The sequence below is a fragment of the Macaca nemestrina genome, chromosome 6 (assembly GCF_043159975.1).
Source record: "Macaca nemestrina isolate mMacNem1 chromosome 6, mMacNem.hap1, whole genome shotgun sequence".
NCBI classification, from domain to species: domain Eukaryota; kingdom Metazoa; phylum Chordata; class Mammalia; order Primates; family Cercopithecidae; genus Macaca; species Macaca nemestrina.
This window is the reverse complement of record NC_092130.1, coordinates 36,176,393-36,194,375: the sequence shown is the minus strand read 5'-3', so window position 1 is coordinate 36,194,375 and position 17,983 is coordinate 36,176,393. Positions and strand designations below refer to the sequence as shown.

The 17,983-nt window shown below is 37.3% G+C and overlaps 1 protein-coding gene and 1 long non-coding RNA gene across 6 annotated transcripts in view; one reads left to right on the top strand and one right to left on the bottom strand.

Annotated features, from left to right (window-relative positions):
* Positions 1-17,983, top strand: part of LOC105466952 (potassium channel tetramerization domain containing 16) — a 312,786-nt gene that overhangs the window by 56,610 nt on the left and 238,193 nt on the right. The window lies entirely within an intron of this gene.
* On the bottom strand, positions 1,303-13,757 carry LOC139363749 (uncharacterized). The gene is made up of 4 exons (XR_011624616.1): positions 13,658-13,757; positions 11,470-11,563; positions 11,098-11,174; positions 1,303-1,396 (listed from the first exon to the last, which is right to left on the bottom strand). It is a non-coding gene; the product is annotated as an uncharacterized lncRNA (long non-coding RNA).

Sequence of the window (17,983 nt, the reverse complement as noted above, 5' to 3'; positions counted from 1 at the left end):
TTCCAGCTTCATCCATGTCCCTGCAAAGGACATGAACTCATCCCTTTTTATGGCTGCATATTATTCCATGGTGTATATGTGCCACATTTCTTTATCCAGTCCATTATTGATGGGCATTTGGGTTGGTTCCAAGTCTTAGCTATTGTGAACGGTGCTGCAGTAAACATACATGTGCATGTGTCTTTAGAGCAGGATGATTTATAATCCTTGGGGTGTATACCCAGTAATGGGATTGCTGGGTCACATGATATTTCTGGTTCTTGATCCTTGAGGAATCACCACACTATCTTCCACAATGGTTGAACTAATTTACACTCCCATCAACAGTGTAAAACCTTCCTATTTCTCCACATCCTCTCCAGCACCTGTTGTTTCCTGACTTTTTAATGATCGCCATTCTAACTGGCATGAGATGGTATCTCATTGTGGTTTTGATTTGCATTTCTGTAATGACCAGTGATGATTAACTTTTTTCATGTGTTTGTTGACTGCATAAATGTCTTCTTTTGAAAAGTGTCTGTTCATAACCTTTGCCCACTTTTTGATGGGGTTGTTTGTTTTTTCTTGTGAATTTTTTTAAGTTCTTTTTAGATTCTGGATATTAGCCTTTTGTCAGATGGATAGACTGCAAAAATTTTCTCCCATTCTGTAGGTTGCCAGTTCTAACTGCATTTTTTAGAGAGTTGCAAAAACATTTATATATCAATGGTCAAAATAAAAAATAAGTATTTTTAATGGGCAAATACATTTCTATTATTTAAATTATTATAAGATTATCAATTAAAGAAAAAGTAATAATGTGATGTGGGATATTAAACATTAAAGTAAGATGCATAACAACTATAATCCAAGGGCCTGGAGGGGAACAATGAGGATATGCCATTTTAAGATTCTTATGTGTGCAAAGCAGCATAATATCACTTGGAATTAGATAGTAGAAAGTTAAAAATATATACTATGAATTCTAAAGAAATCACTAGTGTAACAAAACACAGATGTGTAGCTAATAAGCTAATAAAGAAATAAAGAAGATAAAATGAAAAATAGGGTTTAATAGAATGGTAACACCAGCCCTATATTTTTATGAAGTTGAGTACCATACATCCCAGATATGGGTACATTTGGATCTCCTCGACTTGTGTAATAATTGTACCCTTATGGTGTGTAGGTCCTAGGTCCTAGCCAAACAGATGAAAACAAATCCCTTATCCAAGTCCTGTAAACTGCAATGCTGGATGAAAGTGTGAAGTATTTTTTTTTTTTAATCTTAGGCTGCGTACTTTATAAATTCAACTTACTTTATAAAATTAGAGCATCCCGAGGTGGAGAGGGGAGGAAGTCCGTGATTTCATGATTCAGTTTCTTGACTTTGAGTTGCTAGGCTGTAAATAAAGTCCTAGGTAGAAGACAACATATAGAAGCTTTTAAAGTGGTGCTGTTTCGATTGAAGTGAGCATTAGGTAAGGTGTTTTTCCCTGTTCCCCATTTTTTCCTTTTATCTTGGTGGTCCTTGGGACAATTCCAGGAAACCTAGGGCTCAGCGTAGGTGTTTTAAAAAAAAGCCCGACCCAGATATTCTATATAAAAGGTGAATTTCCCTCTCTTGAAAACTTGGCTTTTTGCATTTTTGTTCAGATTCGTAGTAGTGTGTTCATTTTTATTTGTTTTATTTTCCCTTGGCTTATACTGAGTACTCAGAACAAGTCTACATGAAGGCAATTATTAGAAAAATTAAATGGCAAAAGCAAATTAATTTTGATTCTATCTTTTGGATCTTTCTGAGAACGTCATCTTAATTATCCAGTTTACATTTTTTTTTTATAACAACACAAACAATAGGAGTTATTTCTATTGAAAACAGGGTGTGGAAAATGGTTTCTACAACAGATTTTAAATGCTTTCTACCTAGTAGTTTGGAATTATTTCTATATTGTAAATAAAACCCAAGGTTGGTATATTATTTTATTGGATCAATATAATGTGTTTTTTCCCCCTCCAAAAGGCTTAGGAAACTGGTAAAATCTCTGGTTAAAATGATGCTTTCTATTCTGACATGAAGAATTAATGGTAAACAAAAAAACTATTTTGGGTGTGTTCGCAAATAATTCCTCATACCAGCCCTATTCTTCTGTATGAACACAGCAAGAACACTTTCTTTTTATCATAGCTATATTTTTATATTTTTTATTGTCTGTAATTTGCCTTGGTAATTCGCTTCTTTTTATGAGAAAACAAGTTTTCTTCCAAACAACCAGATACAATGTAGTCAAATAATTGCTGTCTTAACTTGCTACTGAAGTCCTCCTGACTCTAGAGAGAAATAAAGTATAGGTATGCTATGGTATATATTTACATTCTGTGATGTTAGCAATAAACGTGGCTGTCCTTACTGAATGCTATGTCCTGTATCAAGTGTTCCTCATTTAATTTCCACAGAACCCCACAATGATAAACTGGAGCTCAGAGAAGTTTAACTTAACCAAGATCACACTCTTAGGGGCTGCTTCAGAATTTCTGCATAGTAGAACCCAGCAGTATCCATCTGGCTTTAAGTTTAAAAAAAGTTCATAGGTTCATATTAAGAATGGGGGTAAGGGTAGACTGATGAAGATCAGGGGTTGGAGATGGGTCTGAACTTTAAAGTAATTATCTCTACCCCATGGACTCACATCAATGCCATGTAATGTAATAATTGGTACAAGCAGAATTCAAACCTCAATTGCCCTGACCCCGAATTCTGGCATTCTTTACCGTCATGCCATACCACAGAAATACCAGATGGCAATGCTATCTTTTTCGAACTGCCAAAGCAGAGCTATTCAAGGGAACCACCTCACAAGATAAAATGAGAAGCCCACATAAAGCCTCTAGTAGGGTGTGTGGATGGGAGAAGGTGCTTAACATGGCTGATTTTTTTTCTTCTTTTCCTCTTCAAATTTCAAGTTTTATGAACACAATTTTCTCATGATACAGCTTTAAAAAAATTGAACCAGATTGGGCCGAAATCTGACAATCTGTCCTCAGTTACCCACACAGAACTTCTGGGATACAATCTCTTCTCTCAGTGACTCCTACACAGCATTATTTTTAAGAATTTGATTTCCTAGGTACCACAGATATGAAAAGGCACAGAATTTCATAGTACAAAAAAGACGTCAAAAAAATTCGAAACAGAATAGGGAGAATTTATCATTTTCTTCCTGTACTCCACCAAATACCTAAGCAAAAATAAATAAGAGTGCGTGTGTGTGTGTGTGTGTGTGTGTGTGTGTGTGTGTGTGTCTTTAAACTAAGAAGTCGTATTAGTGGTTTCTGGCTCTAGAATCAGTAGCAAGACTAATAGGAGTGAAGTAGCCTTAAACAAGATTAATCTTGGTGCCCTAGCAGGCATTGTTGGTCCCTAGAGAAAGGGTACATTTAAGCATGAAACCTATGACTAACCTGAAACTCTATTTAAACCATAAACTATTCAGACAATGAGCTTCTTTTTTAGTAGCTTGCCTAGTTTTGCATTTGGGGAGAGTTATTTGGGCACATAATTTTGTTGTAAGTATTTCACGTTAATAACAGCTTTCCATTACTTTAGAAGCCTAGTATTATAACAGCAAACTTGCAACCGAAAAACTAGAAAGAAAAACTTATTCTTTATTTAAAAACCAATTGCCTCTCTGAACTCCTTTTTCTTCTGAATCTTGATGAGAATCCTAAAGCCCTAGAGACAGGGAAGTATACACTTTTGCTTTTCCTCATCTCTTATGGTTTTTGTTTTTCTCCACTTAAATTTTTACCTTTCTCTAAAATGAATTATAGATGCCACTGATTGAGTGCAAGTCACCCAGCAGATACTGTGATAAGTGCTTTGTAGATGTTGTGATGTTTTCTCTTTAGAGCACTAAGATTTCTCATTAGAATGATTAGGAGGTGGGGATTATTTCCCCTATTTTACAGATAAGAAGACTGAGACCTAGGAAGATTCTTACTGAAGATCATAGCTAGTAAACAATAAAATCAGGATTCAGACTCTGGTCAAGTCTGTCTGATATCAAAGACTATACATGCTTTTTAATTGCTAAGTTACATTGGGTTATCCATAGAGTACAGAGTTTTCCTATCCATGAGATAATATTTTTAAAAGATTTAGAACAATCTGTGGAATATAATAAGTATGAGTTCGTTAAATAAAATTGATTATTGCCTCTTCAGTTGTTCACATAAAATTGAACCTGAAGTGATTCTATGTTTGACTTTGAGAAAAAAAAATGTATGTCTTCTTTTTTTTTTTTTTTTTTTGAGACAGGGTCTCAGTTTATTACCCAGGCTGAAGTGCAGTGGCATGATCTTGGCTCACTGTGACCTCTGCCTCCCAGCTTCAAGCAATCCTCCCACCTCAGCCACCCGAGTAGCTGGGATTACAGGCATGTGTCACCACACCAAGCTAATTTTTGTATTTTTAGTTGAGGTGGGATTTCGCCATGTTGGTCAGGCTGCTCTCAAACTCCTGACTTCAGGTGATCTGCCGGCCTTGGCCTCCCAAAGTGCTGGGATTACAGGTGTGAGACATTGCGCCTGGCCAAATCTACATCTTTATGAATACATAATAGCCGACATTTGAGGGTGGTTTATCTTTGCCAGGCTTTATGCTAAGGGTTTTATGCATTATTAATTTATTTAACTATTTTTATTGAATAGCTAATATATGCGAAACAGTGTTCTAGGCACTGAGGAGTCAGCATTGAATAAAACACACATAGTTGTCTGCCTTCAAGGAGCTTATATCCTAGGATGTATGTGTATACGTGTGTCTGGAGAGATGGATAATGAACAGCATAAATAAGCAAAATATAAATTATGTCGCAAGGATACATTGATAGACACTATGGAGAATGAAGCAGGCTGGGTTTAGGGTTGTGTGTTGGAATTTTAGGTAGAAGGTAGGGATGCCTTCACTGAGGTAGTGATATTTAAATAAAGGCTTGTAGAAGATGAACTTTCAAACGATGGGGAATCTGAGAGGAAGAGGGAAAAGCACATATCAAGGTCCTGAGGTTGGAGAGTGCTGGGTCTATTGGAGAAGAAGCTTAGAGGGGCAGTGTAGCTGGAACTGGTAAGGGAGGAAGAGGCTGGGAGAAAATGAGATTAGAGAGATAAAAGAAAGCCAGATTCTGTAGGGATTTATAGGCCTTTGTAAGGACTTTGACTTTGACTCTGCTGACATGGACAGCCATTGTTGGGTTTTCAGCAGATAAGTGACAAGATTTGGCCTATTTTTAAAAGCTGCCTGCCAAATGATGTCAGAAATTTGACATATATTTTAACAAGGTAGCTGTTGTATTCAACCCTGGCTGCTATTTTGAGAACAGACTGATGAAACCAAGGGAAGAAGTGTGGCAATCAATTAGACAGCTATTGGAATAATCCAATTGTGAGGAGTGGATGGCTCAGAGAAGGTCAATAGGAGTGGAAATGGTGAGAATGATCAGATTCTGAATACATTTGGAAGGTAGAGGCATCAGAATATGCTGATGTCATGGGTGTGTTGTATGGGCAAAAGGACAGTGTTGAGAATGACTTCAAGAATTTTAACTTAAGCAATTTGGAAGAATGGAGTTACTACTAACCAAGATAAAGAAACCTGAGGAAAGATTGCCTTTTTTAGAGGTAATATTGAAACTCAAATTCAGGACATGTTAGTTTGGAGATGCTTGTTAGACATTCATGTGAATAATCAGAGTTAGATATATGGATCTGTGATTGTAGGGCAGAGTTCAGGCTTAAGATATAAAGCTGGTAGTCATCACCATGTAGAATGTATTTAAATCTGAGACTGAATGACAATACTAAGGAAGTAATGCAGTAAGAAAAGACAGTAGGTCCAAGAATGGAGGCCTAAGCACCTAAGTGTTAAGACCTGGGAGTTGAAGAGGAACCTACAAAGGAGATTCAGAAGGCGTGGCCAATGAGGTAGGAAGAGAACCAGGAAAGTGCAGTGTCCTGAAAGCCAAGTGAAAATAAAAATGCTTCAAGTGGGAGAGAATAATTAGAGTCACATACTGCTGAAAGAGTAAATTTTTTGCAAATTGAGAGTAATGTCTATTAGATATACCAATGTGGAGGTGATTGGTAACTTTGACAGCAGCAGTTTCGATGGACTGCTTAGGGCAAAAGCCTCATTGGCATGTATTTAAGGGGAATCGTAGCAGAGGAACTAGGAAAAGTGAGTACAGACAGAACTTTCAAGAAGTTTTGCTAAAAAGTGAAATATAGAAATTAGGTGGTAGAACAGAAAGTGAGAGAAAAAGAGATTTTTTTAGACATTAGAAAAAAACAGCATGCTTGTATTTTTATAAGAAGAATTCAGTGGTTAGAGAAAAAAATCAACAATTCAGGAGATAAGTGGGAGGCAGCTGAAGTGATATCCTCGGATAAGTGAGAAGGAATGGGATAGAGTGCATAAAGAATTTGTTGTAAGCCTTGTCAATTCATCTATCTTGATGGGATCTATGAATATTGAATAGATATGTAGCAAATACAGTACATATAGTAATATGTACATATAGTACCTACATATAGTAATATAGTACATGTAGTAATATGTATACATGCATACCTACATATATGAGGAAGGAAGTAGTTGAAGTTTGAAGAGAGAAGATGACATAAAATAGTAGTCCAGGACTGTGGGAGAGTGAATAAACTAGGGAAATGTGTTATTGACCAGTGGCATTGAGGACTCACTTGAAGCAAATGGCCATGAATGTAAAGTGAGCTCATTCTGCATGGTTGTTTATTTTTCTCCAGCTATGTCCAGTTGCATGGGGGCAGGTGGGAGTAAGCCCAGATTTTAGCCTCACCAGCAGGCATGAGGTTTTGTAAAGTCAAGGCAGAAGAGCTCAAGGTGTATGCAAAAGAATTATTTAAATGATTGGCCATTGCATTTAAGTGGGTTAAGAAATTCAGTGAAGACATGAAGGAGAGAGGTGACAATGAAAAGATATAAGACTAATGGATTGAAGATCTCTCTGGGGTTAAAGGGTTTTTGGAATCTAGTGCTGGAAGAAATGAGATGGAAACCTAGGAGAAGATAGTGTTGTTTGAAGTTGAGCTTATGGAGGGTCAATGAATGAATAATGACACACTTCAGGGAATGGCCATAAAGGGGATGACTAAAGGAGGATGAAATTTTTGGACATTAGGAGTTAGGAGTACTCAAAGATCACCTGTGTACGTATTGAAAGCGCCAGAAATTATATTATTTCATCTTAATAATGAATCTCTTGTCCACATTTTAGAGAGAAAAGCTGAGGCTAAGAGTTGGGAAATAAGTCCAAGGTCCCCGAACTAGGAGAGGGTAGACTAGGATTTGAATCTGGTTGGTAAGATTCATCTCTCTTACCCACTGTGCATAATGGCTCATATATGGTATGTTCTGCTGCCTCTGTGCCATGGCCAATTAAAAGGAGTTGGGAGATTTTCAAATGTTTTGTGTCATTTGCTAACCAAATCTGTCATTCATCAACAAAGATTTATTAAGCACCTACTAAACAGCAGTGCAAGGCTGGGTGCAGTGACTCACATCTGTAAGCATAGCACTTTGGGAGACTGAGGCGGGCTAATGACTTGAGGCCAGGAGTTTGAAACCAGCATGGCCAACAAGGCAAAACCACATCTCTACTAAAAATACAAAAATCAGCTGGGCATGGTAGCATGTGCCTGTGGTCTCAGCTACATGGGATGCTGAGGGACAAGAATCACTTGAACCCTGGAGGCGGAGATTGCTGTGAGCCAAGATCGCGCCACTGTACTTCAGCCTGGGTGACAGAGCAAGACTGTGCTTCAAAAAACAAAACTAAACTAAACTAAATCAGCAGTGCATTGCACTGTTTCATGTTCCAGGGCTACAAGGATGAAATGTATTGTATGGAATTGCTGTTGAGAATTCAATCTCAGCTGCATTTTCATCTTTGCCAGTATAAAAGTGTTTGAGTAATTATTTGAATGTTTTATTGTATCTTGCCCTTATTATCTTATAAAAATGGGTAGAGAATGGAAAATGAAAGTGGTGATATTGGTAATAAGAGCCATATATCTCATAAACTTAATGTAATTCAGACAAAGATGGAAATCTTTAGGCATGCTGAAAGGTGTGAATCCTCAGCCTTAAGTGGTTATCATTGGATTTATGCCAGTTGAGTGAGTTTTCAATTAGGAAAGAACAAATGCATGGTTAAAAATGTATAAAATGTGGGAACTATATTTCAAAGATACTGTCTAAAAAGGCAGGTGTAATTAGGCATAGTTTTTTTTTTTTTCTTTTCTTAATTGGGAATGCCAATTATATAAGGTGTAAATCTATGGTTTGCCTTATGCAGCGAGACCATATTTATACATGACTTCAGGGATGTATAATGTATGAATATATGGAACACTTTTATAATATAAAAGTGTTACCAGTATTAGGAAAAAGTAGAAGAGAAAGTACTTAATTCTGAATGGAATGATCAGGGATATTCTCCCAGCGATGGCAATTCTTAATCAATGTCATATAGAATAAGAAGTTTGTCAGGCAGACAACACAAGGAACAACATTCTAGGCAGCAGAATGAGCAGATGCTGAGGTCTGGAAGTCAGGCAAAGCATGGCCTGTTCTCTGAGCCTCATAGTGAGAGCACAAGGGCAGAGAGCAGACAATGACTTGGCATGGAGAGCCAAGCAGAGAGCAGATGGTGAAGGGCCTTAAGTGACACACTGAACTACTGGACTTTATCCTGGATGGTGGAGAGACTTGTAGACACCTAGTAACCACAGAACATTCTCCTTAGTGTCTTCCTTCTATTTTCATTGCTAATTCGATGTTAGTTAAATTCATGTCACTGTTGTTTGATGCTTGAATAAAATTTTGTGATATCTAATTGTAAGATTTGGGGTATTCTTTTCTGGGCCCATTTTCATCCATTTCTTCCTTTCAGCTAATGCCTTATGGAGTCTTTCTCTTCATCCATGCATTTGATTGAAAATGTAGTGAGCACATACTCTCTATTAAGTATGCTCTAAGCACTAGGGATTGAGGGTGAAAAAAATTTATCTTCTCATGAAGCTCACCTTCTAGTGGAGCATATAGATTGATAGGCACATTAATAGAAAAATATTATGTTAAATAGCTATTTTACAGTAATATTGTTATTCCCTGTCTATGTCCCAACTTTCCAACTAAGCTTTAATCTAGTGATAGTCCATGATACTCCATACTGTATGTAGAATGTAACTGATATGGTTTGGCTGTGTGCTCACTCAAATCTCACCTTGAATTGTAATAATCCCCATGTATCAAGGGTGGGATCGGGTGGAGATAATTGAATTATGGGGGTGTTTTCCCCCATACTGTTCTCGTGATAGTGAGTTTTCACGAGATCTGATGGTTTTATAAGGGGCTTTTCCCCCTTTTGCTCGGCACTGCTCCTTGCTGCCACCACGTGAAGAAGGACGTGTTTGGTTTCACCTTCCGCCATGATTGTAAGTTTTCTGAAGCCCCCAGCCATGCTGAACGGTGAGCCAGTTAAACCTATTTCCTTTATAAATTACCCAGTCTCAGACATGTCTTTATTAGCAGCGTGAGAACAGACTAATACAGTATCATATTTCATATATCTATACTATGTCACTGGAAGAGCCAAAACAGTATTCATTTAAAGTACTGTCCATGAATACTGCCTATAGGACTTGCCTTAGGCAGAACTGTGAATTGATAAGGCCCCTTCCCATTCTATAATATACCTTTGCTCCCTTTTGACATTAAGAGTGTTCCAGAAAGGGAAGCACCACACAATGAAAGGACAAGACTTTCCAATCATACTATTAACCTTTCATTAAGAACAAAGAACTATTCTCAAGTCATTAGTGTTCCTGCTACTTGATGGTTTGCCAAAGGGTAGACTATTTTTCCCTTGTAAATCATAAATATGGTTCATAAGATCACAATATTTTAAAAATTTGATTTTGAAATTCCAGATATTCTCCTAATGATGCTCAAATAACAAAGCTGCTAATTATGACAACAGCAATAGTATTTTTTGAGCACTTACTTGCTAAGTATATTAGACACATTATTTGAACGTGTGAAGAAGTGGACTCAGAGTGGCTAAGCAACTTGCTCAAGGTCACACAGCTGGTGAAAAGCAGATCTGGGAATTTAAACCTGAGCTATGTGTTTCCAGAGCCTCGGCTCTTAGCCTCTAGTGATACGTGACCATGCTGCCAGAAGGCCAAGCTATCAAATCATCTTTCTCTTTCTGGAAAATACACATCTTTTAATGAACTGTGAAGTTGATTCCTTTCTAAGGTAGATTCTTTCCCTAAGGTAGATTGTGCAGTTTTTAGAACAGTACTGTTCAATGGAAACATAAAATGAACCATGTATTTAATTTTGTTTTATAATAATCACATGAAAAAAGTAAAAGGAAACTAAAATTAATTTGAATAAAATATTTTAACCCACTGTATCAAAAATATTCAACATTTTTCCAAATATTTTCATTGCTTCAATTTTTAAATTAAAGTCATTAAAACTAAATAAAACTGAAAAAATGGAGTTCTTGAGTCACACCTACCATATTTCAAGCGCTCAATAGCACATGTGGCTAATGGCTATTACCCTGAAAACTGTGGTTTCCTAGGGTTGCATTTTAAGGAGTCTCATGTTGCTCATGGACATCCTTTATTGATTCATCGGTAGACCTGGGAATTGAGGTTATTCCTTAATGCAATATCGGAAAACATGGAATTTTTTTTCAGGCAGATCAATTGTCCCTCAATCATGGTAGAACTGTGTCTTTTAGATTTTGATAATTGCTTTACAGGTACCTGACATATTTTCAGCTTGAGTGGGCCTGCAAGCTCATAAAGAAAGCCATATCAACTGTTAAATAAAAAAAGGGTCTTCCATCATAAGTTAACTTTTTCTGGTTGTTGTTATGGTAGGCACCAGCTGAGTTGAAGGCTATGATCCTTGTCATTTCCTTTAACACCAGGAAAAATTCTGATTCTACCATTTTTAATTCATTGGCTTATCATTCTGAAATCTATATTGTGAGGGCTTGATACCATCAAGGTCGACTCTGTTTCCATCTGAGTTTTGTAACCAGTAAGGAATCTTAACTGCCAGCGCTTTCTTCCTATGCCTGGAAAAAAAAAGAGGAAAGAAATGTCTGAGAGTTGCATGACAGCCCTTCTTACTGTTCTTTTATTCCCCCCACATCCCAACCCTTTTTGCTAGTATTTTCTCATAAAAGGCAAAGAGTTTAGTGATAATGACTTTAAGTTCTGTCCATCATAGCCCTGTCCCCAGAAGACTGTGCTATTACATTATTTGCACTTTAAATGGAATCCATTGTTAGAGTTTGGTTTTTCTTGTTTTACACCCTTTAGATCTTCCATAAACAGGACAGATATTGAATATAAAAGAATACAGCTTACCTAGCAAGATAAGGCAGAATTGCCCAGGTGTTTGAATTGTGCCAACTGGTTTTATCTGGTTGCAATAAATCCGCTTCTGCCCTGGCAGTCAATCCTAAGGCAGGAGAGGGAGAAGAGGGAGGGATCAAAAAGCACTAATTAGTACTGGGCTATTTAATTTCTGCAGTATCTGCTTTGCACCTAGGAAACCATACTATTTACTAGACAAAAGTCTCCCAGGATTAACACACAATTGTAATATTTTCTGCTTAGAAAAAAGAATGAACAGCAGGAGGAGATGATCCATTGTGAAGAATATAATCTTCAATTATTTTACTTTGGTTTTGTACTGAAGCGTTTGCATTCCTAATCATCTGATGCCAAACAGGTGCTGTATTAACAGCCAAGTTTTAGTAATGGGGAGGAAACGAGTTATTTTTGTTTTCGATGTTGCCTTTGGATGTTCCAAATTCAAAAGTCAAGACAAATTGTTCAAACCTCCCTATTTGGAAGAGACACAGGCCATCTCTCTCTAAACATGGTGCTCCCCAGCCTCACTTCATAAGAGAAAGTTCAGATTTTAATGTTCCTGTAAGAATTGAAATATGTAATAGTTTCACACATTTTAAAAAATTCATTTTGACTTGGTCAAATCACATCATGTCTATCACCTATACCCTTCCTATTCCAGGGATTACAAGTTATTTAGGTGATATCAGAGGCGTTGAATCAGTAAAGTAATTTGTAAGCAAGTTCATTCAAATCCTGAACAAATGAACACAGTGGCTGTTTGGTGAAAAGCCCTGGACCTGAAATTAGAAGGCTTGAGTTTCATACCCCAGTTTTGCTACTTGTCAGCTTTATGAGGCCGGATAAATCACTGGGCAAACTGAGTGTCAGATTTTCTTGCAAAAAATGGGAATAAATCTTCCCATCCCGTCTGGTGGTTGTATGCCTTAAATAAAATGATGTCTATGGGAAAACACTTGGTAAACTATAAAGCATTGTGTGAAAGAGTTGTATATATTATGTGTGCATGTATTATGTTATAGATTATACATATATATGTATATATGTATATATGTGTGTGTGTATCACAGTCCTGTCCCTTTCCACAGAAAAAAGTTACTGTGATCAAAAATGAGTTGCTGAGATGAGCCAAAAACCAATCTCTCCCTAAAGAGATCTAAGCCTTTTCCACAATCTCTTGATGAAACAGAAATGCATCATTAACTCTGTCTCTTCTAGATGAAAGCTAAAAGTCATCCAATAAGCAATAAATAAATAATTTCCTAAGAAATACACACACTAGCTTCACTAAGCTGAGCTCAATTTCTACCCAATGAAAATACACAAGCACACGCAGTTGATGGAATAAAATGTTCTCAGCTTATGCTTTTAGGGAGAATCATTTTGCATGGGTGATAATCTTGTTTTTATGCACAAAGTGTGGTGTACTGATTCAGTGATTTCAGCCTTTAACAATCTATTTCTTTAGATTGATACACATTAAAATCTAATGCCTTTCCTTTTCTTGGAGGTTCTGTGCCTCTCCCAAGGGTGTGGCTTCCTTATTCATAGCTAAGAGAGGCGAAAGCACTCTATCTCCTGCTTAACCAGGGAGTTTGAATGAATTTGCTGAGCTCTTTTCTCCATGGTTTGCATTTACTCAGGTCAGGGGCTGGAGTCAGTTTGACTGAGTTCAAATCCTTATTCTACCATGCATTTCTTGCTCGACCTTGTGCACACAAGTTACTTAAACTCTTGGTGCCTCGGTTTCCTCATCTACAAAATGAGGATTTGACAGTAGCTACCTTATGGAGTTGCTGAGAAGGTTAAATGAAATAATGAATGTAAAGTGCTCAGCAAAGTTCCTAGCTCATGGTAAGCCCTCAGTAAATATTACCTTTTATTATTATTACTAGTATAGAAATGAGAGATGAGAGATTTGAAAAAGCTTTTTAGATAGAAAATTATATTATAATGTTCTCCATATCTTATCAAACTTCAGACACTAGTGAAAATTCTTGCCCATGGGAATAAGGCTTATGCCCTTTGAAAACATTTTAATAACTGATTCTTACTTTAAAGGGCACAAAACCCACCAAAATAATTTACATAACTTGAGAATATGAATGTTCTAATTTTTTCTCTGTTCTCTCATATCTTATCACAATGCCTGCTTTAGGGGTATTGGTCCAATACTTACTGACTACAAGAATGTTTATATGTAAGGGTCATTGTCAGTGTATGAAGTCTAGAACTAGAGAAATGACGTAGATCTTGGCAATGATTCTGTTATGGCATTGACGTCATTAGACAACAAAGCATTTCCCAAGGTTTTCCTGCATGCGAGGAACTGTTAGATGCTGAAGATAGACAAAAGTTGTCTCTGTTCATGAGGTGGTGATAGTCTAGTGGAGACATAACCATATACAGGTAGTTATCAGATAGTAAGTGCTATATCTGCAAAATTAAAATGCAGAGGGAGAGATAAATTCTTACTATTGGATGAAGTTAAGAAAAGCTCTGAAGAAGAAGCAACATTCAAGCTGGGCTTTTAAGGATGAGCAGCAGTTGGTCTGATGAATTGGGGTCTGTAACAAAGGGAGGGTTTCCCAGTCAGAAGGAACAGCATGCGCAGGGGCATGGAACATTGAAGGGATGATTCCACAGAAATTCATGGAACTGGTGGGTAATCTGTTATGTCTAGAACAAAGTTTGGTAGGGACTCTGTTATTAATTACACCTACGAAAATTTATGGTTATAGCTCTCTTATAGTGATATTGAGATAATATAAAATATACACAACTCATATTTTGTGACACAGACTAAAGATTATGAAAGGTGCCATCTTAGATAACTTGCTATTAGGATAGTAAGGTAGGCAGGGTAATTTAGGAAAGGCATCAGAATGAGTGGCTTGAACAGCACATGACCTTAATTGGCAAGGAAAGGAAGATCTATGCAAATGCATTTAGCCCTGGGACTCTGAGGGGGCATCTTGGGATAAACATTGGTCTGAGAGAAAGGAGATTTTTCTGTTACTCACTGGATGGTGATTTGGGAAACTTAACCTTGTGGGCCTTAATTTTGTTATTTGTAAAGTGAGGGCTTTGGGCTGGGTGGTCTTGAGTCTCAGAATTTAAGGATTCACCATATTGGCAATGGCTAACTTATCACTGGACTATATTTGAATGGCCTGCCTGCTTCCCAATTGAAAAATGCCCCATGACTAGGGTACACTGGTAGGTCAAGTGGTTGGACAGGTACCAGTGATTAGTTCTAGATGATTGGAAATATAAAATCTCTGCTTTGATTCTCTACCTCCATTGTTACCATAGATTATTACCTCTTGTAAGTTCTAGGTTCTTGGGCATTCCGGGTCCCCACCCAGAATGTTTCTCCTACTCTGAAAGTCTGGTTGCTTGTGGCTTTGCCAATTACATGCCTCTATTTGCTCTTAACCTATGGTGAATATGAAATACTAAAACAATTTCCAACTAAGTTGGTTTGGCTCTAGTTTCTTATCCCATTAAAGAACAGTCACTATTTAGATTATGAGCCATGAGGCTGCTGTCCTTGCTATCATAATTATAATTTGGCATATTGGTATTATTAAAGTTGAGCAGATGGTGCCAGGATTTAAACCTATGTTTATCAGATGCAGATGGCCCAAAACAGTGGCTTATCTATTGATAATTTTTATTTAGATCAGGTTAAACATAAATGACTTTGCATTGCTTTTTGGTCACTTTTTTCCTAGTCATTTCAAATGGTCTATCTTATTTCTCATCGTTTTTTGGACAAAATTTTGTATTTTAATTAGTATACCATTTCCTTCTATATTGACACAGATTATTTTTCCTAGACCTATTACATTTGCTGTCCAGTTTTTCTGGAACAGGGGAAAAAAACAAACAAACAAAAAGCACTAACCACCAACAACAGTCCACATCGTTGATTAGTCTTGAAGAAAATGGCTTATGCTTGGCCAGAGTTCCTAATCATGTTCTCCTCCTACCCTCCACCTCCATGTAAGTTGTCAGTCCCACAGCAGAACTTAGCACAAGGGATCTGGAAGACCCACACTTAGTTCAGAGATGAGAAAACAAAACAGAGTACCAGAGAAGCTGAGTGATTTATCTGAGGTCATATTGAAGTGTGTGGAAGAGTCAAAGCTAGAACTGCACCTTCGAATTGCAGTTTGGTCCTCTTCTCAGACACTGCACAGCCTCCTGGAACCACTCTGGTTGCTTAGCATCAGACACTGTTACTAGTGACTGGCATTTTTCCCACATGGGGAAGTTGATGCCATCACTGTGGAGAACAAACCCTCTGCCAACTTTATGAAAAACCACAAGTTCTGCAAGTGTTTCTAGTTCTGATTCTGAAGGTGGGGCTTGTGCAGCCAGATGGTATGGCTCGAGAGAAGGAGATATTGTTACAGTGAAGGAGGTAAGAGCAAATATCAAAATGTTGACTTTGGATGTAGGAGAACAGGAGAAGTAGGCCATAGAATCTTACAGCTAACAAAGATTCAGGAAAGAAAATATTTTAGATAGGTTTCTGTTGTCCTCTTGAAGATTTCAGGGACTTCTTTCTCAATGTCCCTTAAAATTCTAGTCCTATAAAACTGGAGAATCAATGAGCTCCTTTTCCTTTCATTTAGGAATGTTAGATTCCTTTAGTTTGGTAACTTTAAGTCAAAGTCTGTCACTTCTATAGTTTTCCTTGGTGGAAGTGAGAGCTGCCTAGGAAGTGCAGCAGAGTCAGGACTGAAACTTCTGCAGATAAACTGCCTTCTCTGGAGATTGTGATGGTTACCAGGCTTTATCTTATCACACGCCTCCATGATCACCTGGTCTTGACTCATTTCAGTGTAGGCTTTGCTCCTTAAGAATGCAGTGTATTAATCTCTTTCACAGCTGTGTTCTCTATTGGGATCTGGGTTATAAAATGCTAAGATATGGAAAAAGGATGCTGTAATTTGCATTTATCCAAAACAACTCATTTGAGCTTTTTTGGCACATCCTTCAGCATCATTTTTTGAGCTATACCCATTCGTCTATTCACAAATGATTATTGAGTGCATCCTTAGCACTAGGGATACAACTAGGAAAAGACAGATGCATGCCTGCAAGGAGCTTAAAGTCCACGGGAGAAGACAAACAAGTTGGTGGATGATTATAATCCTTTGTGATAAGCACAGTGCTCTGACAGGAGCCAGCATGTGGGCTTGAGAGCGCATAGGGGAAGCCCACGAGAAAACTCAATAAATGGTTGTTGAATGAGAGAAGAGTCCTCAATTGCCACTTACTAGTTGTGTGATTTTTAGCAAGCCTGGACCTCAGTTGTCTTATCTGCAAACTAGGGATAATAATACTTTCCAGATAGCATCTCAGAGATTCTACGAGAATCAATTGAAGCAATACATTTAAAAGCCCTTAGGAAGCCATAATGCTATGTAGGGGAATTGTGAAGAAATAAAGTGCTCTTCCTGGTGCTGTGTAGCCATGATATCTTTGTTAGAATTTGAACGTTATTAGGAAATTTGGGTAAGTTTCTGAGAGAACAGATTTCAGCTAAAGAAATGTGTCTATTGAAATCCCTGAAAGGCTTTATTTTAAATTGTCTTCCTTACAAGACAAAAACCACATGTCATAGGCCCCAGAGACAGTTACAAAGAATCTAATTTAGTTTGCATTTGGAGTGAAGAAGATTCTGAAAGACTTTTATTTCTTCTTCAGAGGGCCTTTAATTATGTTTACCTCTTTAAAACCTGTTTTGACAGGCCTCTAAATTCCTAATGACTACATCCACGGTGTCACCAGATTATCCTAGAAACACATAAAATATCATAGTTACAAACTATCATGACTTTTCAAATGCCTACTTTGTGCTCAGCATTAAGGAAAATATAAAAAGAAACAAGGTTATCCCTATCATCAAGGATCTTATAGTCTGATGAAAAAACAATTACTACACGTAAAATAATAGTGAATGATAACTATACACACGTAAACTATATGCAGAATTTAAGGCTGGAGAACCTATTTGGGTTTATGGAGGCAGTGAGATTCCATTGGTATCCATTGAAGGATGAATAAGATTTGGATACGGCTGAGTGCAGTGGAAAATTATTAATCTCTACAAGTGAGAGGAAATGAATGAATTTTGGAAATGTAAAATGCATAGTGTGAGTTTCTGGGATAATATTAATGCTTTCATTTGTTTAAGTGCTTTGTATATGCCAGACATAGGCTAAGATCTTTACATGGATTACCCCCTTTAGTCCTCATAACCACCCTATGAAGTGGGTACTATTAACACCTGTATTTACATGTAAGAAAATTGAACTTCAGAAAATTAATGTGACATCAGACACATAGCTAATAAGTGGTAAAATCAGATTTCAAACCCAGATATGTTTGGGTCTAAAGTCCATGGCATTTGCCATGATATTATGTCGCTTTCTGACTCTGCATCAGAAAGCTTTCAAACGAGTATCTGGAATCTCCTGAGGAATCAGTC